The sequence below is a fragment of the Triticum dicoccoides genome, chromosome 1B, assembly GCF_002162155.2.
Source record: "Triticum dicoccoides isolate Atlit2015 ecotype Zavitan chromosome 1B, WEW_v2.0, whole genome shotgun sequence".
In the NCBI taxonomy this organism is placed as follows: domain Eukaryota; kingdom Viridiplantae; phylum Streptophyta; class Magnoliopsida; order Poales; family Poaceae; genus Triticum; species Triticum dicoccoides.
Window position 1 is genome coordinate 32507684 of NC_041381.1, and position 24131 is coordinate 32531814.

Sequence of the window (24131 nt, forward strand, 5' to 3'; positions counted from 1 at the left end):
TATGACATTATTAACTTCTGCTTGTTGGTAACGAAAATCACATTACAATCTGGATGGATTGCAAACATGGTAAAGGAATAGGAGTATCCTTTGTGATGCATTGTAAACAATTTCAAAACGCTCACTGTATGCCTTAATGCCCACTTTCCATTAATGTAATCCTCAAGAACCCAAATATAGAGCTGGTAATCATCAATATTATTCTCAATCCTCCAAGCATACAAGAGCCCCTGAGACTGGCCAATGGAATAATGTGTGAACAGGGTTGGCAAGTCATCTGGCATTTCAATCTCCCTCCAAACTTTCCCCTCCGCGTCGACTGTGACTATTGAGTTACTAAAGGTAGTCAAATGCATAGCACCATTCAGAAACACATACCCTGCATGTCTATTAACAGTAGTTCCAGAAGCCACCAATGAGGCCTCCTAACACTAGTAGCCAGCCATCAGATATTCAGATGGTACTCGCTAGGGGCGAACGGTGCTAGGGGCGAACGGCATTCGATGGAGGCCCCCGCCACGCCGCGTCCAACCGCGGCGGCGGCCCGGGAGGGCATCGGCGGCCGTTTTTGGGCCCTGTTGGATGCGGACGAGGAGGATGCCGACGGAGATGGCGAGGACTCAGAGGGTCCGCCGCCGTCGCCGACGCCTTCGGATCTGATCTGCGAGTTCTTTCATGCAGGCTATGACGAGGACGAGGTGGCTACTACCGTAGACGAGGTTGTGCCGGTGGAGGATCCGGCGCGGGTCGGACTTCGTTCGGACGAGAGGAAGGAAGTGGTGCGCCGTGTCGTTCATCGGAGAACTGCGGCATCGGCGGTTAGGCCGTGGAAGGGCCCTTTACCTAAGGTACGCCTTCCGAACCTCACGATTTTCGATTTAATTAATCCGGATTCATGGACGGTGGTTAAGAAAAGAAGGCCGGATCGCCGGCGTAGAGCTGGATCGTTGCCGGTGGCGACGGCTGTGGTGCCGTCGAGGCTGCCGATCGGGACCCGTCAGGCTCGCAACGAGCGTTTGAATATGCTGTTGGGCCAGTTTGGGCCGGATTCATCTACCGGTGTCGCTTTGCATGTTGGGCCGGTGATGGCTGGGTATGAGGCCCAGGCCATACCAGGCGCCACTTGCATCAACACCGATGCTGCATGCACGGACGTGATTGACTCATCGTGCGCGAGCGTGGCTACGTATTCTCCTAGGGTTCGTCGGCGCGGGACGCCTGTTTTTCCTCCGTGTGGTTCTGGCCACGCCCGACGGATTCCTCCGCTACGTGCGATGGCTGGCCGAGGAGCGGGTGGGCCGCCGCCGGCGAAGGCAGCAAGACTGGTGCTGCAGTCCCGCCGCCGCCGTCTGGGGGTGCTAGACGAGGTGCCACCGGCGCGGGACCTGGCTTGGCCGGTGCTGGACTGACGGTTGCCGGCGCCGGGCGGGGTACTCCAGCCCCTTCGCTGGCCTCGGGAAGGGCAGGCGGGAACCTGGGGCCGCGGCCGCCCGCGATTGTGACTGCGACGCCGCAAGGGTTGTCGGCGGGAAGAGGAGGACCCCGACCTACGGGGCATGCACCTGCCAAGACGCCCATGCTGCACGTGGGAAAGGGGGCCCTCACTGGACCGCGTCCTTCGATGGCTTCTGCCATGGGTCGTGGCGGAGGGTCTGGCCCGAGACTTGTCGTACCGGTCCCGGGTGGAGTTCCGCCTCGGGCGGCGCCGCCGCCGCACTATGTCATAAGGCCGACTCAGAACCGCTCGGGACCTTCGCAGACGAGGCCAAATTTGACTGCTCCTGAGTCGTTTGAGCCGCCCCGAGGTCAATGGGGTGATGATGGTGTCGATGCGTATGGCGATGGAAAACACCGTGGTTCATCATCGACGGGTGGAGGCCGAGGCCATTCTTGGCAGAGTGACGGGTCTGCTGAGAGACCGTTTCTTGGACCTCCTGGTGGCTTTGTCGAGGGGACATCCGGTCCGGATCACCGCCAGAGAGGTGGATACCGTGGACACCGGGGTGGTGGGGGGGGGGGTGGCCGTGGGAGGTTTCGTCGGCAGCCTCCGCCCCCGGCTGTTGTTGACCATGCGGCTACCGCTGTGGAGGCAGATAACGCTCAGTCCACTGATCTTACTAGCTAGGCGATGGAGGTGGTAACGGCCCTGGCCAACGTTGATGTTCCTGTGCCTAGGGCTGTGGAAGAGGTGTCTGACAGATCTGATTCAGAGAGGGCGTCCAAGTGGGCGCACAGGAAGGAAATGATGCTCTGTTACCGGTGTGGTGAGAAGGGCCATTTTATAGCAGAGTGCGTGGCAGAACTGTGTGACTCGTGTGGCAAGCCTGCACATGATTCGGGAGAGTGCCCGTTACTGCGTGACCAGGATCCATCTTTGACTATGTATGGGTTGTATTGTGCGGAACTTTTGTTCTTCGAGTCCCCAGCTGCGAGGGAGATTCCAAAGGAGACACAGTGCTTGACTACCGGAATTGTGAAAGCAACTCTGGGCGAGGTGACTGAGGCTCAGATTATCCGGAGGCTTCAGGAGTTGGCACCGGGTGACTTCCAGTGGGAGCTGGTCAACCTCGACGCTAATGTTTACAAGGTGGATTTCCCCTCCATTGAGGATTTACAGAAATTGCTGAATTTTGGCTTGTCTAGAGTTCCTGGTACTAAGTGTATTTTGGAGTTTCATGAGTGGACAAAGGTGGAGCCTAAAGGAAAGCTGCTTACGCAGGTCTGGTTGAGGTTCTCTGGGGCCCCATCTAAGCCTTTACAGGATGTTCGAGTTGTGGCCAGTATGGGTATCATGGTTGGGAAGACGGAGAGAGTGGATATGGCTTTCACTCGGGCTCATGGAGTGGCTCGGATTTTGGTCAGTGTTCTTAATGTGGAGTTCGTGCCTGATGTGGTTCACTGGACATATAGGGGAGAGGTGTTCCCGCTAGACATAGAGTTTGAGGACGTTGAGATGTTTGCTGAGGAGGCTAATGGGGGTGATGTTCATATGAACGAGGGTGGCGGCGGTGCAGGAGCCAATGGGGCGCCAGCCGAGTCCGCGGCTGAGGGGTCGAAAGGGTCTCGCCAAGAGGCTCAATTGCCTGGGGAGGGGACCGGGGATGAGACAACACCGTCATCTTCGGTGCCTTCGACGTCGTTGCGTTTTGGGTCCTTTGCGCCTGATTCTACGCCTCCCAGACTGTGGAGCGATAGGGTGGAGACAGATGATGTGTTTGAGCACACGCTTCCTTTGCTGGACATTGACGGGATAGCAGTTCGGGAGGTTGAGCCGGAGGTCGCTCCTATCTCCCTTGCGTCACCGGTTGGCGTGGTTCGGTGATGTCGTCTCCGCTCGAGGTGGGCCTTGGGGGTGGGGGGTCAGGGCAGGTGGCCTTGACTTCGCCTCTCCCTTTACTGTCGTCAGTGATGCCGGTCTCTTCGGGGCCAGCCAGCGCTAGGAGTGGGAGCCCGAGGCAGGTGGCCTCGGCTCTTCCCCCTCAGGCCTTGGCTGCGGCTCTCGCGTCTCCCGTGGCGCTGGGGGAGGGGGCTGGGGCAGGTGGCCCTAGACCGCACTTCATCGTCTGCGGTCAGGAGGACCGCGCCGTCGGCGACTTCGTCACTTCGCTCTGAGCAGGTGGTTGGGGCAGGAGGAGGGAGTGGGCAAGTGGCCCCAGCTGTCCCGCCTCTTGTCCTACCCGCAGGGCACGTGGCCGAGGGTCTTGGGAGCCCACAGCCTCCTCCTCTTTTAACTCGAGAGGAGGTTGTTGCCTTTAGCGGGATCCCGGACCCGGTCTCAGCGGGGAGACGGATGAGTGCTCGCGTGTTGGACCTTCCGGAGGTGCATGATATGCAGCAGCGGTGCGCTATGAGGGCGGCCAAGCTTCACGATGCTGCGATCTCTTCTGGTATGTCCATTAACATATCCAATTCTTTATTGCATTTTGCTCCTGAGGAGATTATTAATAATGCAAACCAATTAGGAGTTTCACTAGGCGCCACCGATACTGAAATTTCCAATTCGGTGAATGATATGTTAGACCTAGAGGCGGAGCGGGCCTTAGAGATTATTCGTAATCTTGCTGCGGTTAAACCCATGAATGATGAGGAAATTGATGCGTTAGGGGTTAGAGTGCTAGATTATCTGTGTGCGGATCTAGCACCCTCTAATCAGGAGTCTGAGGACGATGATGTGCCTTTAGATGGTGTCGCTGGTCCTTCCGTTCAGCCCGGTTATGAGGACCGGGTGATGGATCTAACTAAGCCAAAGCGTAAGTGGAAACGAAAGGTTTATCCAGATTCTGCAGTTCGTAGGAGTGCTAGGATTCGGACTGCTAAGAAATTCCATGATGAACTATGAAAGGATTCTTTTGGAATAGCAGAGGTCTGAAGGACTTGGCTAAAAGAAGGTTTCTTGCTGAAGCTTCTCTGGAACATCGTTTAGATTTCATTGCTCTATCGGAAACTGGTAGAGAGAATTTTGCGCCGCAGTTTCTTTCCTCTCTTGTGGGTGGTATTGATTTTGATTGGCATTGCCTCCCGCCACGAGGTAGATCGGGAGGTATCTTACTGGGTGTGAGACGCGATTCCCTTGAACTCCGGAGTGTGGTAATGGGTGACTTCGCCGTAAAGTTTCGAGTTCGGTCTAAAGTTGATGGGTTCAACTGGGCTTTGGTGGCGGTTTATGGTGCCGCACAGCCCGAGCTTAAACCGGAGTTTCTGGCGGACCTTGTTCGGATCTGTGGGTCCGAACAGCTTCCAATTTTGGTCGGGGGTGATTTCAATATCATTAGGAGGAGAGAGGAGAAAAATAATGATAATTTCGACGGCAGGTGGTCGTTTATGTTCAATACCATTATCGAAAGCTTGGATCTAAGGGAGATAGAGCTTTCTGGTAGAAAGTTTACTTGGGCAAATGCTCTGCCAAACCCGACGTATGAGAAGCTTGATCGAGTTCTTGCTAGCGTCGAGTGGGAACAGAAGTTCCCTCTTGTTACAGTGCAAGCTCTCACGCGCGGAATATCCGATCACACACCATTGTTCGTAGACTTAGGGGAGCCGAACCATATGGGAAACAAAAACACCTTCTCATTCGAGATGGCCTGGTTCGAACGCGAGGGGTTCCTAGACCTTATAGCCAGGGAATGGGCCAAGGATGTAGGAGGAAGGACGGCGGTCGAGCGCTGGCAGAATAAAATAAGGCATTTGAGAAGTTTCCTACGGGGTTGGGCTAAGCACCTCAGTGGGGTGTATAAGATTGAGAAGGATAGGCTCCTCTCTCTTGTACAGGCCCTGGACATAAAAGCTGAAACCTCGATTTTGCTACCTGCCGAACTCCAGGTCAAAAGTGAGGCGGAGAAGAGGCTGAAAGAACTTCTCCGCGAAGAAGAATTGAAGTGGGCTTTGCGAGCTAAGGTCCGCAAGGTGGTCCAAAGGGACGCGAATACTCAATTATTCCATCTCATTGCTAATGGTAAGCACAGAAAGAAGCAGATCTTTCAGCTAGAGCAGGATGAGGGTACTATTTTAGGTTAGGATAATCTCAAAACTTATATTACCGACTATTATAGACAGTTATTTGGACCGCCGGAGGACAACTGTGTGTCCCTCGATGAGTCCAGGATTGAGGACGTGCCTCAACTGTCTGCTGCTGATAATGATATCCTGGTTGCCCTGTTCTCCAATAAGGAAGTGTTCGAGGCCATTGCACAAATGAAAAACAATAAGGCTCCCGGTCCGGATGGGTTCCCGGCTGAGTTTTATAAAAAATGCTGGCACATTATTAAGGGGGATTTACTACCTATGTTTCATGATCTTTTTTCTGGACAGCTTCACTTATTTCACCTGAATTTTGGAACTATCACATTGCTCCCGAAGAAAACGGATGCTGTGAGGATTGAGCAGTTCAGACCGATCTGCCTGCTCAATGTTAGTTTCAAAATCTTTACCAAGGTCGGGACTAATAGGCTCACACAGATTGCGCATTCTGTGGTGTAGCAATCCAAACTGCTTTCATGCCGGACAGGAACATCCTTGAAGGGGTGGTTGTTCTTCATGAAACGCTCCATGAAATCCATTCCAAAAAATTGGATGGCGTAATTTTTGAAGTGGATTTCGAAAAAGCGTATGATAAGGTTAAGTGGCCGTTCCTCCAGCAGGCATTGCGTATGAAAGGTTTTTATGAAGCCTGGCGCCGACAGGTCGAATCCTTTACGCAAAAAGGGAGTGTGGGAATTAAAGTGAATGACGATATAGGTCATTACTTCCAGACACATAAAGGCCTCAGACAAGGAGATCCGATGTCCCCTATCCTGTTTAACATTGTAGTGGACATGTTAGCAATTTTGATAGGAAGGGCTAAGGAGAATGGTCAAGTGGGTGGTTTGGTTCCTCATCTCGTTGATGGAGGTGTATCCATCCTTCAATACGCCGATGATACAATCATCTTTATGGAGCATGATTTGGACAAGGCAAGAAATATGAAGCTAGTGTTTTTCCTCTTTGAACAATTGACCGGGTTAAAGATTAACTTTCATAAGAGCGAGTTGTTCTGCTTTGGTAGAGCCGAAGACGACCAGGATTCTTATAGGCAATTGTTTGGGTGCGAGTTGGGGAGTCTACCCTTCTCTTACCTTGGTATTCCGATCCACCATCGTAGGCTAACTAACAGAGAATGGAAGTGCATCGAGGATCGATTTGAGAAAAAACTAAGCTGTTGGAAGGGTAAGCTTATGTCATACGGAGGTCGTTTGATTTTGATTATTTCGGTGCTCACGAGTATGCCTATGTTTCTCTTATCGTTCTTTGAGGTCCCAGCTGGTGTTAGGAAACGGCTGGACTTCTATCGGTCGCGCTTCTTTTGGCAGGGTGATGAACTTAAAAGAAAGTACGGCTCGCTAAATGGGACATCATCTGTAGACCGAAAGACCAAGGGGGCCTTGGTATTGAAAATCTTGAAGTTAAGAACAGATGTCTTCTTAGTAAGTGGTTGTGGAAGCTTTCTTCCGGGACTGAGGCCATGTGGGCGCAGATCCTCCGCAACAAGTACCTCCAGACTAAAACCTTGTCCCAGGTCGTCGTCAGGCCGACTGATTCGCCTTTCTGAAAAGGGCTAATGAAAGTCAAACAATCTATGTTCAATAGGACGAGATTTGTTATTGGAAATGGTACAAGTACACGTTTCTGGGAGGATACTTGGCTTGGAGACTCACCTTTAGCCGTTCAATATCCGTCTTTATATCGTATTGCTCAATGACGTGAGGTGTTCGTGGCAACGGTATTTCAATCTGTCCCCCTTAATAGTCAATTTAGACGGTCGCTAGCGGGCAATCGTTGGGAAGTTTGGCTCCATCTAGTTAGGAGACTGATGGAGGTTTAACTTTCTCACCAACCCGATGTATTACGCTGGAAGTTGACTAGTTCTAGATCTTTTACAGTTAAATCAATGTATATTGATGTTATTAATTCGAATACTATTCCAACTTCCAAGCATGTTTGGGCTGTCAAAGTTCCTTTAAAAATTAAAGTGTTTATGTGGTTTGTCCATAAACAAGTTATTTTAACAAAGGACAACTTGATTAAGCGTAATTGGACAGGACCTACTAGGTGTAGTTTCTGTGATCGGGATGAGACGATTAAGCATTTATTCTTTGATTGCCCGTTGGCCAAAGTGCTTTGGCGGACAGTCCATATTGCTTTTAATATTACTCCCCCGACTTCGGTCAATGCTTTATTTGGGACATGGCTTAATGGGGTTGAGCCTGACTTAGCAAGACATATTCGGGTTGGAGTTTGCGCTCTATTATGGACTATCTGGAATTGCTGAAATGATTTGGTTTTTAACAGATCATCACGGTTTCATTTCTTGCAGGTTATTTTCCGAGCTACGGCACTGCTCCGTTCGTGGTCGCTACTCACTCGATGGAGGCCAGGGAGCATTTGGTTACTGGATCTATCCGTTGGGAGATGGTAGCTCGGGATATCTTCAACCGGTTTGAATGGCGGTCATGTAATAGGATAGGCAATTAATTTCCCTATCTATTTTTAGCCAGCCGGTTGTGGCACCTTTTCCTGGCTAGTTCGTGTCTAGCGTTATGTCGCTCTGTGTGAGCTGCATTTATCTTTTTCTTTTTTCTTTCCCTGGAGACTACGGAACCTTGTTGGCACTTTTTGATGTTTGGTTAATAAGATGGCTGCATGCATCTTTCTGATGCAGAGGCCGGGGAGCCCCCTTTTCGAAAAAAAATTTAACAGTAGTTCCAGAGGCCCACTTACACTGAACAGAAGTCCACCGTCCAGTTTCTGATGAGTAGATAGACACTTTTGTGTGGTGTGGTGCCTCGGGTGCAGACAGGGCAAACGCCACAAAGCGGGAGAGAACAGCCGCATCGAAGCCCAAGTAAACGAGTGGTCTGACATTGACGATGCCTTGGACCAAAAATTGTATAGGAGGCAGCGCAGTCCACTCCTTAGTTGCAGGATTGCACACAACATAGTCATGTCCGCCTCCGCCTCCGCCTCCGAAGGAACGGGATTTCGCGCAGTCACAGAGGAGAAGGCCACCGCAGCATTGTTCAAGCCACACGCGTTTGTAGTTCTCGCGCAAGAACGGGAGATTGGGGTCGACCATAGGTGGGCCTCCCCCAGATAAATTACGGAAACAGATGCTACCTCCGAAGTTGATAAAGAAGCCGGCTAGGCTCTGCGGCGACTTCTTGAGGATTTCTCGGTCGGAGCAGAGGGCGAACCACGGCTTGGACACGCACTTGAAGCGGCAGAGTGACTTGTGGGGCACCCGCGAGAGGATCTCGACGAGGGGGCCTTCAGGGATGCTCATGCTCTCCACCGGTTGTTGTTTCTGCTTCTTCTCGTGCAAATGGCAGAGACGATTTAGTTTTAGGTTTCTAGCTCTGGATCGAAGACTGGAAGAAGGATGAGGCGGGGTAGCAAACCTCACAAGCCACGGTAGCAATGTCGGGGAACGGCAGAGTACGATGGGGCAGACCGCCGTAGTAGCGGCGCCGGGTGGCCGGCGGGCTGTCCTCTTTCGTACAGCCATGCCTGCCTTCTCCTCCTTGTGACATCCTCCACCCTGTCTTGTGGATCAGCACCGGCCTCGATGCCCTCGCCTGGGCTCCCCGGAGCTGTCTACGGTTTTGGGTTGGGAATTTACGGGCTGCGGTGTCCTCCGTGTGAGGGAGCGACGGATTGGCTTCTAAGAACGGCCCAATTGGTTTCCAGCCCTACACATAATCATGTGATTTCCATAAAAAAAATTAGGACGTCGATAACTGCCACATGTGTGGCACGAAAGGAAGGATCCGGCTTGCCTGCTCCCTCCTCATGCTCCCATCCGTGCTCCCACTTCATCTTATGACTGTCCTTTTTTCCTTTTCTTTTCTAATCTAATCATCTCCCTTCTGATTTTAAGGAGGTGGAGCCGAGGCTTACTTTGTTCCAATCAAATCATGCCACGTATGCGGAAGTACGGATGGGCGCACGCGGAGGGAGCAGGTAAGTCTCGTCCGGAAAGGAGACGCACCGCACGTCTCTAATGCAAATAGATTGCCACGTCATCGCATGCATGCATGCGAGAATCTTTTCGGATTTTTAGTTTTTAAAATATTTTATCTCTTAAATGAAAAAATCCGATTGAAAATCCGTTTTCACCGTTAAATCCCTCGCGACGAGATCTTCAAAACTAGATCTCATATCGATATAATTCGGTGAATTTTTTTTTGTTAAAAGTTACCATGTCTATTGCACATGAATTGCCATGATATTTACACTGAAGTTGCCATGATATGTTTCAACTATTTTCTTTATATTTAAAAGTAAATTTTAACATATTATAAAACAGAGAATTGAGAAACTAGACTTGCCATGCACCATAAACTAAAATTGCCATCATACATGCACTTAAAATTGTCATGGTTCAATAAAAAAATATTTTCATGGTCAAAGTACTGGAATTGCCATCATAAAAAAACTGAAATTGCCATGATCTATAAACTAAAATTGCCACATGGCAACTTTAGTTTAAGCACTATGGCAACTATAGTGTAAACATCATGGCAACTTCTGAGCAAAAAAATAAAATAATTCGTCGAAACATATCAACATTGTGTCTAATTTTGAAGATCTCGTCGAGACGGATTTAATGGTGAAAACGGATTTTTAGTTTGTTTTTTTATTTAGGAGATAAAACATTTTTAAGCTGAAAACCAAAAAGATTTCTGTTGATGTCATCTATTAATATGTGGCAAAATGAGTGGCGATGGAGGCGTGTGGGCGATCTGCAAATGCCCACACGTGCGGGCGTTAGTTTTTCCGAAAATTTATTAAGGGGCCCGCGTACAATATAGATCGCTTTACAGCATCTACAACCGAATATGATAAATATAATATGACCACGCCTACGGGCGCGTCCGCAAGCAGTGACCGCACACTCCTCGAATTAATACAACTGCATCCAGCCATCTTATACTAGACTCTCAAATTCATACAAAAGCATGCAAACTTTAAAACCTACGTACTACATAGGTACTCCTTGTCGAAGATGTCGACAATCTCTGTGTCCGGCCCTTAGGTACATGGGCGACAGCTGTAGCTCCGACGCCTCCGGCTGCTCCGCTCCGGACTCCTCCTCCTCTATCTCCGCGTCGAGTTCGGCAAAGAGCGCGTCGGACGCCGCCTACTCCTGCTGGAGGAACTGCCGGTTGGCCTTCACATAGGCCTTTTCTTGGATGGACTACAGGATGGTCTACTGCTTTGCCATCTCCGCGGGTTGGGTCACGGTGAACTCCGCCTCCGCGTCGTCCATGGTGAACCCCGGAGCAGGTTGCTCCACCTCCTCCTCTTCCAGATCCTCCACCTCCATCGGCTCCGGTAGCTATTCTCACTAGTAGAAAACAAGGCATCAGTCCCGGTTCTGCAATCAGGACTAAACAATCGGGACTAAAGGCCCCCACTTTTAGTCCCAGTTGGGTTACAAACCGGGACTAAAGGAGCTCCACATGGCCGCTATGGGACGCCCAGGCAGGAGGACCTTTAGCCCTGGTTAGTAACACCGACCGGAACAAAAAGGCAGCCACGTGTCAGCAGCTGCCAGGCGCTGGGTTTTTTTGCTTTTTTTTGTTTTTTCTGAAAGGAGGGGTTTAGGGGTTTCATATTGTGTTTCCCCCTTTTCTTTTTGTGTTCACCATTAATTTTTTTACATTTAGGGTTTTTACTTTTCTTTTATGTTTTTCATTCAACTCGACACCAGCTACTACATTTAGGGTTACCATTTTCTTTATGTTTTTCATTCCCCCTTTTCTCCCTCATCTTCGGCTCCTGCTCCTCCTCCTCCTTCGGCTCCTGTGCCTCGCCTGGATCTCCTCCGCGATTTGCCTCCGGCACTCCGGCGTCAGCATAGCGTACGTCGTGATCTTGCGCCAACCATAGCGATGCAGGAGAGCGTGGGAGAGCGGGGAGAGCAGGTGGACATGCTCGGGTGGCGGCACAGAGAGGGAGGAAGTTGATGGGCTAGGGTTGGCGGACGTTGACCCACTTAAATAGCAGGCGGCGAGTCGGAGCAGCGCCACGTGATGTTCACACCGCGGCGACGGAGGAGGCATCAGTCCGAAAGTGCGTTATATCGACTAGAGGGGGGATGAATAGGCGATTTTTATGAATTCTTCACTGAGGAATTTGCTGGTGAGGAAATTCCTAAATGAAGTACTATTTACAGCGGAATAAGTACTCAAAAGTAAACATGGCAGAACACAAGCATAGTCATCATGATGAAATGAAGACATGCACAGAGTACATAAAGAGTAAGCATAGGATAACACAAGATGAAGACGAACAGACTGAAGAAATTGAACTGAGGAAATTGAGAAAGTCTTCAGTCAAAGTTGTCAAACAAATATGAACAAGCACACAACAATAGACATGAGGAAATGAAAAGTTGAGGAAATAGAACCAGTAAGCTTGGTGAAGACAATGATTTGGTAAACCAGTTCCAACTGCTGTCTCAGTTGTACGTCTGGTTCGAGCGGCTGAGTATTTAAATTCGAGGGCACACAGTCCCGGACACACAGTCCTTACCGTATTCTCCTTGAGCTAAAGTCACATAGACCTCTCCCAATCACTGGTGGTAAGTCTTCAAGTGACTTCCAAACCTTCACAGACTAGGTCACTCGGTGATCCACAATTCCTCTTGGATGCTCTAGACCTTGACGCATAACCGTCTGGAAGAAGCACAGTCTTCAAAGGTAACAAGCGTCGGATCCACGCAGGATCAATCTCTTCAGTGATGCTCAATCACTTTGGGTTGTAGGTGTGTTGGGTTTGGGTTTTCCTCACTTGATGGTTTTCGCTCAAAGTCCTCGGAGGATGGGATGCTCTCAAATGCCAAGTGTCAGTTTCTCTTGGAGCAGCCAACCAGCTAGTGGTTGTAGGGGGCGGCTATTTATAGCCTAAGGAGCAGCCCGACATGATAAGACATAAATGCCCTTCAATGATATGACCGTTAGGTGGGTAGATATTTTGGGACAGCTGGCGCGTAGCATAGCAACGGTCGGAATTTAGACTGTCAAATTCCTCAGGGCTATCATGTTCCTCACTATGTAGGCAATCCGCACTGGCGAATTCCTAACTCCTCAGTCAGAACAAATTCCTCAGCAAGCAGAAGAACTTCATCTCTGTTACTGAAGAAATTGACCGAACTGTATGAGATTTCAAATGGCTTCACTCGAAGGGATTGGTAGGTGTAGGATATTGAGTTGAGCATCACATGGAAATTTTTCCTTAGTATTTCCTCGACCCCCTTTAACAGTACGGTGTTTCCTATGACTCAAGAAAGAGAAAATGAAACAACGAAAACAAAAGTCTTCACACTTCATGTTCCTCGAATGATTGCCAAGTCTTCAAGTTCACATCAATTTCTTCACTTTCAAAGTCTTCAGAAAGTCTTCAGTTGAAGAACTTCATTTTTAGGGGTCGACTTTCTTTGTAAATATCAAACTCCTCATAGACTTATAGACCTGTGTACACTCACAAACGCATTAGTTCCTTAACCTATAAGTCTTCAATACCCCAAAATCACTAAGGGGCACTAGATGTACTTATAATCTCCCCCTTTTTGGTGATTGATGACAATATAGGTTAAGTTTTCAACGGGGATATACATATGAAGTGTAATTACTGATATTGAGGAATTTGATTGCAAGATATAGAAGAACCCCCCCTGAAGATGTGCATAGTGAGGAATTTGCTTTTGAAGCAATGCACACTTGAATAGTATAATCATGAAGATCTCCCCCTATATCTTGTAATTCATACACGCATTTTACATATAATATGAAGAATTTGAAATGCATGAAGAAATATGGTGACTGATGTAATTCAGCATGCGTGCAATAACATTAATGAGGAATAAGCATGCAGAAGAACTCAGTAAAAGTATCAGGTCATCATAGAGTTTAAGATTATTACTCGATCCAGCAAAGTCATCAAAAGAACGAGAGTTGTAACTTAGCAAAAAAAACACCCATATAATGTAGACCCGCTTGAAGACTGACTCAAATTTCTCTCCCTTTGTCATCGAATGACCAAAAGGGTTGAAAATGAGGACTAACGCCCCTGAAGAATATCATGATGATGGAGGAGCGCCAGCGTTGTTGGGGTCTTGTGTCGTTGTAGGGCCTGCCGCAATGTCATCCAAGTCTTCATACTCGTCTGTGTCGCGTGATGAAGAATATGAACTGTCGACCAAGGAAGGAACCTTGACCTTTTTGAATCTCTTTGGTGGAGGAGCAGACCAGTCAAAATCTTCCTTGAAACCCAGTTGCTTCAGATCTTCTTCACCATAGAGATGTGACAGAATATCCTAGGTGCGATCGAAGACTTCATGGAGGTAGTAATGGTTTTTCTTCGCTACATTATGTGTAGAAGTCATGTTGTGAAGAATAGAGCCAAACTGACGCTTAACCCATTTGTGGTTTCGATCCACCTTCTGGTGAAGACTAAGAAGCAGCTCACGGTGAGTCATCACACGAGGATCAGTGGTTGAGGATTTGGCTTGGATGCATTGGTAGCAGAATCATGAGTGGTAGAGTCATCATTGGTGGAATAAGATGCAGCTTTGCAGAACTGACCATCCAATGGACAAATACCTTCATCGATAACAGCTGGTGCCTTTCCCTTCTCATCAGCTGAGGAATATGTCCGCTTGAGGACTTCAGGGGGCAAGTAGCTGCCATGGTTGAGTGTATCAGCTTTGTAGTTGAGTGAAGACCTTGTTCTGATGAATCTCATAATCCAAGGAGCATAAGGCTTCAGCTCAAACGGAGAAAATGCAACATTTGCCAGATTCCTCATGAAGAAATCATGATAATTGACAGGGATGCCATGCATGATGTTGAATAGCATATTCTTCATGATGCCAATAATTTCCTCATCAGATGAGTCGTGGCCTTTTTTAGGGCTCATAGTCTTCGTCGGAATGAGGTAGACGGTTTTTGGTACATACAACAATTCCTTCACGAGGAATTTGGTCCTCGGGGCTTGACCAGGCTTCAGAGGCTTCATCAGCACTTGCATGTAATGAGCAGTGAGTTCAGGCTCTTGGTACAGGCAACGAGAACCTTCAGGTGGAGGACTGATTGGTAGGGCATGAAGTAATTCAGAGGCCGGTGCCTCTTCATTCCAATCAACTATATTAGTGCAAAAGTTCAGCAGTCCTGCATCGTGAATCAAAGTGAGGACTGGAGAGAAGCAAGGCATTGATTCCATGTCCACATGATGAATATGCTGGTGGTCGAAGAATTTGTCCTTATTGAAAAGTAGAGAAGAATAGAAGTTGGCCTGGCTGGCAGTCCAAAAGGGCTTCCTTCTAAGACGAGCAATTTTCATAAGGATTGAATTCAGTGAAGAAAACATGCTCGCCAAAGAAGTCATCAGCCTTGAACTTCTGCTTCTTTGAGAAGGGATCCTTTGGCTTGGGCTGAGGAGTGTGAGTCAATTGCATCACCACCTCAGGAATCACAATCTCAGGATCCACAGGTTGAGGAATTTCAGGCTCTTCTTCAGCTGCAGCCTGGGTATTCAATTTTTCATTTACAATTTCTTCAGCACTAGTGGCTGGAATTTCTTCATGGACAGATGGGGTTGCAGGAGGTTCTTCAGATCCCATTTGTACTTCAGTAGCAGTAGGGGACTGAGGAATTTCTTGAAGTGGAGTGAACATTGGAGAGTTGGGGTGCTGACTATCCCAAAAGTCATCATGCAGCATAGGTGTGGTACAGCCAATGTCCACATCCTCATCTTCCATTTCTTCAACGCCGGCCTCTTCAGCAGTAAACTGAGGCATAGGCGAGGAGACAACTGGTGTTGAAGGGATTGTATCCACTTCAATTTCTTCATCCATCTGCTCTAACGAAGCAGCAGAAGGATTTTCTTCATCAGATTCGCTTGGAATCACATAATCTTCATCAAAAGGAACAAGGTCCTTTGATGGCATGAATGAGACAGGAACGACATCAATGGAATTTGCAAACGAGCTTGTCAAGGGCTTCATCTTCTTCGGAGCTAAAGAATCTAATGAAGTTGATGCCTTTCTTTTCTTCACAACTGCACGCTCTACCGCCTTGGTCTTCCTTGCATCTGATGCAGATGGAAGGATCGGAGTTGGTGTAGGCGCAGCAGGAGCAAAGGAATTTGGTTCAGTTTCTTCAGGCGCAGCTGATGCAGTTGCCCTGACTTCTTCACTTTCTTCAGGCGCACCACTAGTGGATGCCCTGGAAATTTCTTTAGCGGCTGGAATGCAATCATCAGCCCTGGTACTTTCATTTTCTTCAGCAGCCTGATTTTCATCAGCGGTGCTGGCATGATCTTCACTAGGCTGACCAGATGCTTCAGCCGAAGGGACTTCAATGTGCACAAGGGCAGCAACACTTGAAGTGAATGTCTTCGTCAGATTGACGAACCGGACCTTGGCGCCCTTCCAGTCAGCATAGAAGCGATTGAATTCATCACTCAGTTGCTTGATCTTAGCTTGCAAGGCAACGAGTTGATCAGGGGTAAGATTGAGGACATTGTCCTTTAGGTAGCGCTGCTTTTTGTACTGCACTTTCTTCAGTCTTCTTCCTTCTTCAAATTTCCACTTTTCTTCTTCAATGATGGCAGTCAAAACATGACTTTGACTAGGAGTGAGGTTCATGTCCTGCAAAGGCGTGTTTGGGTCCTTGTGCCATAGATCAATGAAGTCTAGGATCAACTTTGGGTCCAATAACAGTGGCACATTGCTGCCTTTGGCTCTAGCGGCCCTGGCTTGCCTGTCTCTGATGATTTCGGCAAGTTCTTCATCATCAGCCTCATCATCAGAAGGCACTTGAAAGGCGACCTACTTCTTATGAGGACTTGGTCGAAGGCCTCGTCCAGCAGTGGCCTTTTTCTTCAGCAGAGAGGGCCGGTTGAGGAATTTGGTGCAGTTGAGGAACTCGCAGAAGCTCCTAAGGCAATTGAGATGCCTGTAGTCCTTTGGCACGTGGCGAGATGCACAGGTGTAGAGGATTTAGTCGGAGGAACTGAAGATGTTGTCGGAGGAGCTAAGGACTTTGAAGGAGGAGCAGATTGAGGAATTGGCCGTGAGGGCTTTCAAGAATCTGGCCGTGAGGGCATTGTTGAGGAACTTGGCCGTGAGGGCATTGCTGAGGAACTTGGCCGTGAGGGCATTGAGGGTGAAGCACTTGGCTTGTGAGCAGGGTTCTTAGCCATGGCCTTCTTCGGCTTGCTAGCAGAGGCCTCAGCAGCGGTAGCAGCAGCAACAGAGTCTTCATTAAATTTCCTCACTGCTTCCTTTGCTTGTTTGGCTAGTTTGGCCTGGCGCTCTGCCCATTCATCAGGATAATCCTCACCGCGCTTGAGGCTGGTGGGATTTGCCAATTGGCCAGGTGCCAATGGAGGTATTGGGCATGGCGGGTTGAGTGCGAATTTCTTCATATACTTGGGAATGTCATATCTGTAGTCCCTCCATTCCCGTGCCCACCCCCTCTCAATCTTTTGAATGCGCACCTTGCGTTGATTATCTATCCTCTTTGCCAAATTTGGCCTCATCAGGAGTGCAGTATCTAGCATAAATGTCATCAGGGATCTCAAATGTTGTGTTGACCTCAGGCCTTTTCCCACCCTTTTGTGGCTTCTTACCGTCAGCCATTTTCTTCAGCTGAGGAATATGAACAACTGAAGTTTCTGAAGAGGTGTGCAACTTTTCTTCAAGGAACGCTGCAAATGAGTTAAGTTGATGAGCACCTAGTGATTCAGCAGCGGACATGTGTACCTGTGAACAGAGTATAGTTGCCAGGAATTTGGAGAGGTCATATGCGTTCTCAGAAGGTTTAAAAAAACAAGTTTGAGGAATTTGACCAGATGAGTCTTGAAGAATTTTGCTAATCATTCTTTGTCTTAGGTTCCAGAGTTGTATAGATTGAAAATTCACACAATTGAGGAATCTTGAAGAAAATCATTTCTTAGAGAAATGAATCAAGAGCAGATGACATGTCAGGTGTTCAGTGTGTGAAGATTTGAATAATAAACACCTTTGATGATTTTCAAGAAAACATTTGAATCAAAGAGGGCAGTAAAAGTAACTTTTAATTACCCTTGATGAAGAACACGACGAACTGGGAAGTGTAGATGTGAAGTTCGTCAACTCAGATCTTCCACGCCCTAACTTGGCAGAGGAAGACGGCTACGGTGGCGGCGGACTGAAGAGATCCGCAACCGGCGCGAGTACGACGGCGATGAGGTCGAGGCAGTGAAGCTCTTCCTCACCGACGACGATGAAGTAGCGGCGGCGCTAGGGTTTGAGAAGCTCGAGCAGGAGTGAGAACGAGCAGAGTAAAAACGGAGTGAGGAAGAGGCTGGGGTATTTATAATGGGAGTGAAAAACTGTACGCCCGAGGAAATCGGACGAACGTGCCCCAGGCCCTTCTCCTTCACGTACATGTGTCACCCACGTACTGAGAGGTGGCGTTCGTGTAAGATCGTGGGTGAATAGATAAGTATTGTCATGGGATGCGGAACGGTTTAAGCGGCAAAGCCGAAAAGTTAGATAAGTAAAAAGTTCCATTCGCAATTTGTTCAGCTGACAAGGACACATTGAAGGTTTTGAACGAGTTTCAAACAGAACGCACATGAATAATTTGTGAACAAACTGGGTTGAGTTTAGCGTAGAGGGGGAAGGGTCCGATCACATTTACTTAGCAGAAGAAATCAACTCGAAGAATTAGCAATAAGTGAATGATGTAAAGGACATAAACTCATATATATATATATATATATATATATATATATATATATATATATATTCAAATGAAGAACAACACCGGAAGGAGTGAAGTCAATGCAAAGTTGAAGAATTTGAAAAACTGAGGAATTTCAAAAATGAAGAAAAATTCAAATTTAAGATTTTCAAATTTAGTTGGTGGCGAAACCCACCATATAAGGAAGCTGATTTCAGACACCGCGTACAATTATCGTAGGGCTCTGAGAATCAATTTGTTCATTAATTTCTTCACACTTAGATGGTAAGTCTTCATTGATTGAAGAAAAACGTTACTTTGTGTGTTGCACATCTAAGTAATCAAGTCAGCATAAGTGTTAGGATGTATGTCCTTTTCAAAGAACATTCAAAGATTCTAGGATATTTAGCTCACACCGCAACTTGCTAAATCTCTTCTCATCCAAGGGCTTAGTGAAGATATCGGCCAGCTGGTCATCAGTGCTTGCGTGGTCGATTGAGATGTCGCCCTTCAACATATGATCACGAAGAAAATGATGACTAATCTGGATGTCCTTGGTCTTCGAGTGCTGAACTAGGTTATGAGCAATCTTGATAGCGCTCTCATTGTCGCAGTAGAGAGGCACATTCTTCACATTGATGCCATAGTCCTTGAGTGTTTTCTTCATTCATAGTAATTGAGAACAACACGATCCAGCAGCAATGTACTCAGCTTCTGCAGTGGAGAGTGATACACAGTTCTGTTTCTTCGAGGACCAACAGACCAAAGATCGTCCGAGGAAATGACATGTGCCTGACGTTGACTTGCGGTCCGCATGTTCACCAGCATAGTCAAAATCTGAATATCCAATGAGATCAAACGAAGAGCCCTTGGGATATCATAATCCAAGTGTTGGTGTGTGAGCTAGATATCGAAGAATATGCTTCACGACCTTATGGTGTGATTCCTTCAATATAGCTTGAAATCGGGTACACATGCAAAGACTAAGCATAATATCCGGCCTAGATGCCCATAGGTACTGTTGAGGATATAACTACTGAGTGTAAACCGCCCAGGAGGGGCCGGTTCACGCTCAACTATATTGAAGCCCATGAAGACAAAGAAGATGGCACTTTACTGATAAAGATTAGAGGCCCAGAGCCCAAAGGCGGATCAGGGCCCATAATTGTAAACCTCCATAGTTGTATAACTTGTATTGTAAGTTAGAGAAAAGGGAGAGACCGAGCTAGACACTTGTATGAGCCGACCTTAGAACTCTGTAAAACCGACCGGGCGTCAACCTATGTATATAAAAGGATGACCCCGCGGCGGTTCAGGGACAAGAAACAACAACTCGAGACTTAGGCAAAGTGTATTCGCTCCCTGGTCATCGAAACCCAAGTAATTCCATCACAACTAGACATAGGCTTTTACCTTCATCGTAAGGGGCCGAACTAGTATAAAACTCTCGTGTCCCTTGTCCGGTTTAACCCCTTCAAGCTAATCTCGTTGCGATGGCTCCATGACTAAGTCCTTCCGTTAGGACATCTGACGTGATATTTCCACGACAGTTGGCGCCCACCATGGGGCTATCGCACAATGGTTTCGAGTTCTTGAAGGGCAACTTTGAAGGACTCAAGGGATACACAGTTGGACGGATGACCAAGAGGTGTCGCGGCAAGCTCTACATCGATGACGCAGGATGGGGCCCCGAGGCCGGATCAATCGAGTACGGCTACCGGGTCCCCTTTGGCGGAATTCACATTTTCATCGGCAAGATCGGCGAACCGGGCCCTGAGCCGGACATCTCCACCGACCTCGTCGAGACGACTCAGCATGCGAGTCCTGCCTGGGTTCAGCCTACCATGAAGCATGCGTTCGTAGGATTCACCCATGGTGCGGGATCTGAACCGGTGTCCGATAGTGAGATGGCCATCTACTCAGACGGCGAGTCATCCACTGGTGAAACCGAGTTGCTGTACCAGTTGCAAGACGGTTGGATTGGGGGCTAGTCCGATGGCAACAGTATTCCGGATCCATTTTAACCGGCGAATCGGGTTGCAGCCTTCATGGCCGGAACACGGCCCACCTTGCAGTCTTCATCCACAGCAGCAATGACGTCTGGGTCAGCAGCCACGGCAGGAGGCCCTGCGCGCCGACCGGCTCAAGTTCTTTCCGGTTTGTTTGATGCCTGGGCGACCTTGTTAACTACGGCAGTCACCCTAGAGACGCAGGATCGGCATAATGCAGAGGTTACCAAGCTGAAGGACTAGATAACACATGCCAAGGAGGACCTGGCAGCTGAGGAAGTTAGGATGGCTGAGGAACGGGCCGCTTTAGATACCTAGTCACAGCAGATCCAGGCACAAAATTACCGGCTTATGTTGGATTAGAACGCGTCAAACGAAGTGCTGCGGAGGAAGTACCGGTCTCGTCTGCCGCCGGTCTATGAAGGACTGAATCTCTTAAATACGCCGGGGGTCGGGCCAAGTAATCCTGCAGTGGTAAAACGGACCGAGGCACCTGGGGCAGTGCCGGATCAACCACGGATAACGGACCCACCTCGACGAACTGATAACCCGCCGCAATACGTATCGACACCACCAGGTCATTTTTCTAGCCCTTTGGATAACATGATTGCTGTGGCATCTCGCCTGGCAGCTAGTCCAATGGAGGGTGATTCGCTGGGGGCGGTTGAGACGCGACGGGCCAGAGATCTTCTTCAAACCGCAGTTGTGCAGCAGCATGCTTATTCCTATAGACGAGACAGAATCCATTTGACCCCCCGTCCGAGCAAAAGTTATAGCAGGCACATGGAGGAACCAGAGGTGTCAAGCAGCACGCGACGCCATAATGCCCCTCGAGGGCCTAATCCGGCGCGTGGGGGTGCGAACTCTCAGGACGTAGTGGATAATGGCAGAGTGCGAAGGGAGGCCGCATTAGCAGCACGGCACGCGGGTCATCATCAACCCGCCCCAGTTCAACCAGCAGCATCGGTGGAAAGAGGACTTGCCTTCAGCTCCTGGGGAGTGCCGTGTCTCATCCCGGTTCTTGGTAATGTGCGACTGCCCAAGGATTTCAAGGGTCCGTGTAAAGTGCCTAATTATACCGCCGATCAACCTCCCCAGGCGTGGGTTGAAAGTTATGAGTTGGCAATGGAGATGCTGGATGTGGATGAAGCGGCATGTGCAAAATACTTCACCATGATGTTGGAAGGGACAACCCGCACTTGGTTAAAGAACCTACCCGCCAACTCCATCGGATCATTGGACCAATTGAAGGCCCGGTTTATAGCGAATTTCAAGGATACATACAAACAACCTATGTCCATTGTGGATCAAGATGTCTGTGTTCAAGGAGGGAACGAGCCAACAACTCATTGGGTGCGCCGGATTTCAGAAGTCCTGCATTCGTCGGACCGCACGAATGCTGACACGGCGATTGTAACATTGGAACGTAATTGCCGGTTTAAGTCACTAAAGATGATGTTGGGACGGTTCAAGCGCCACTGCAATGACATGGGAACGCTTATGGCAGCCTTGTTTAAGTATGCCGATTCTAATAATACCAAGGATCCCAATTCTGACTAGGAGAAGCCGGAGGAGGAAGAAGAAGTGCGGAAGGGGATAAGTGAAGGACCCCGGAGCCTATTTATAAGGCGAATGGATAAAGTAGGCAAGCGCGAGAGTCGAGGAGCTGAAGCGGTAAAATGGGGCGCAACTGTCGCCTCGATCTTCGGAAGATAATTAATGAAGGGAATCTTTATAATCTTTTTATACAGAGATGACGTCATGACGATTTACTGCAGTTTCAGAAGATGACGTCATGGCGGTTTACCAAAGTTTACAGGGAGAAGACATCATGGCGGTTTACCAGAATCGTAAGAAGATGTTCATGGAATTTTTCTAAGTATTGAAGATTGACATGAACAGGTTCAAATCAATATGGAGCCTAATGTTGAGGATATAACTACTGAGTGTAAACCGCCCAGGAGGGACCGGTTCACGCTCAACTATATTGAAGCCCATGAAGACAAAGAAGATGGCGCTTTACTGATAAAGCTTAGAGGACCAGAGCCCAAAGGTGGATTAGTTCCCATAATTGTAAACCGCCATAGTTGTATAACTTCTATTGTAAGTTATGGAAAAGGGAGAGACCGAGCCGGACACTTGTATGAGCCGGCCTCGGGACTCTATAAAACCGGTTGGGCGTCAACCTGTGTATATAAAAGGACGACCTGGCGGCGGTTTAGGGACAAGAAACAACAACTCGAGACTCAGGCAAAGCGTATTCGCTCCCTGGTCATCGAAACCCAAGTAATTCCATCACAACTAGACGTAGGCTTTTACCTTCATCGTAAGGGGCCGAACTAGTATAAAAATCTCGTGTCCCTTCTCCGGTTTAACCCCTTCAAGCTAATCTCGTTGCGATGGCTCCACGACTAAGTCCTTCCGTTAGGACATCTGACGTGATATTTCCACGATAGGTACAATAAGGAGCCAATCATGGAGCGGTGTACCTTTTGATCTTAGTCTTTACCATTTTCATCAGTGCATAGATGGCCATTTGTGGGCATTGGAATTTTGACCCCTTTGCAATCTTGCATGCTGAATTTTCTCAATACATCTTTGAGGTATTTCTCCTGAGATATGAATATGCCATTCCGCTGTTGACGAATTTGAAGACCTATAAAGAATTTCAATTCTCCCATCATAGACACTCGATATTCTTCACTCATCATATAGGCAAATTCATCACTATAATGTTGGTTTGTACAACCAAAAATGATATCATCAACATAAATTTGGCACACAAACAATTCACCATCATAAGATTTAGTGAAAAGAGTTGGGTCGAGTGAACCGGGTTTGAAGCCTTTCTTCATGAGGAATTCCTTCAAAGTATCATACCACGCCCGAGGGGCCTGCTTGAGGCCATACATGGCCTTATTGAGTCTGAAGACTTTGTCAGGATGTTTTGGATCTTCAAAACCTGGGGGTTGAGCAACATATACTTCTTTCTCAAGCATACCATTGAGGAATGCACTTTTCACATCCATTTGTTGTAAGAAAATATCATGATGGTTAGCATAAGCAAGAAATATGTGAATAGCCTCAAGTCTAGCAACCGGTGCAAAAGTTTCATCGAAATCAATTCCTTCAACCTGTGTGTAGCCTTGAGCTACAAGTCGCGCCTTATTCCTCACCACAAGGCCATGTTCATCTTGCCTGTTGCGGTAGATCCACTTTGTGCCAATGATGTTGTGCTTGCGAGGATCTGGACGGTTGACCAGTTCCCAGACGTTGTTGAGCTCGAACTGATGTAATTCTTCTTGCATAGCTTGAATCCACTCAGGCTCCAAAAATGCTTCATCTACCTTAGTGGGCTCTATGATAGAGACAAAAGCAAAGTGCCCACAAAACTTAGACAAATGTGAAGCTTTTGAGCGTGTGAGAGGACCTGGTGCTTCAATGTCATCAATGATCTTCTCGACTTGCACTTTGTTCGCAATTCGAGTCTGAGTGGGTTGTCTTTGAGGAATTTGATCCGTATTTTCTTCAGGAGCATTTTCCTCAGCACCATTTTCTTCAGGTGCGCCAGCTCGACGTTCACCACGTTCTGGAATGAATTCTTCAGCAGATTCTTCAGTAGGAATGACATCCTCAGTAGCCTTGAAATTGGTAGATTCCTCAGGTGCTGGTTCATCTAACACAGAAGGTAGGTACTCTCTTTGCGAGCCATTAGTTTCATCAAATCGCACATCTATAGTTTCAACCAAGCATAAAACCCTCATGTGCTTTCGGTGCAAATTTAGAATTGTGATGAGGATCTCTAATCCAACATTTAGCACCGAAGACTTTGAAGTAACTCACATTGGGTTTCTTG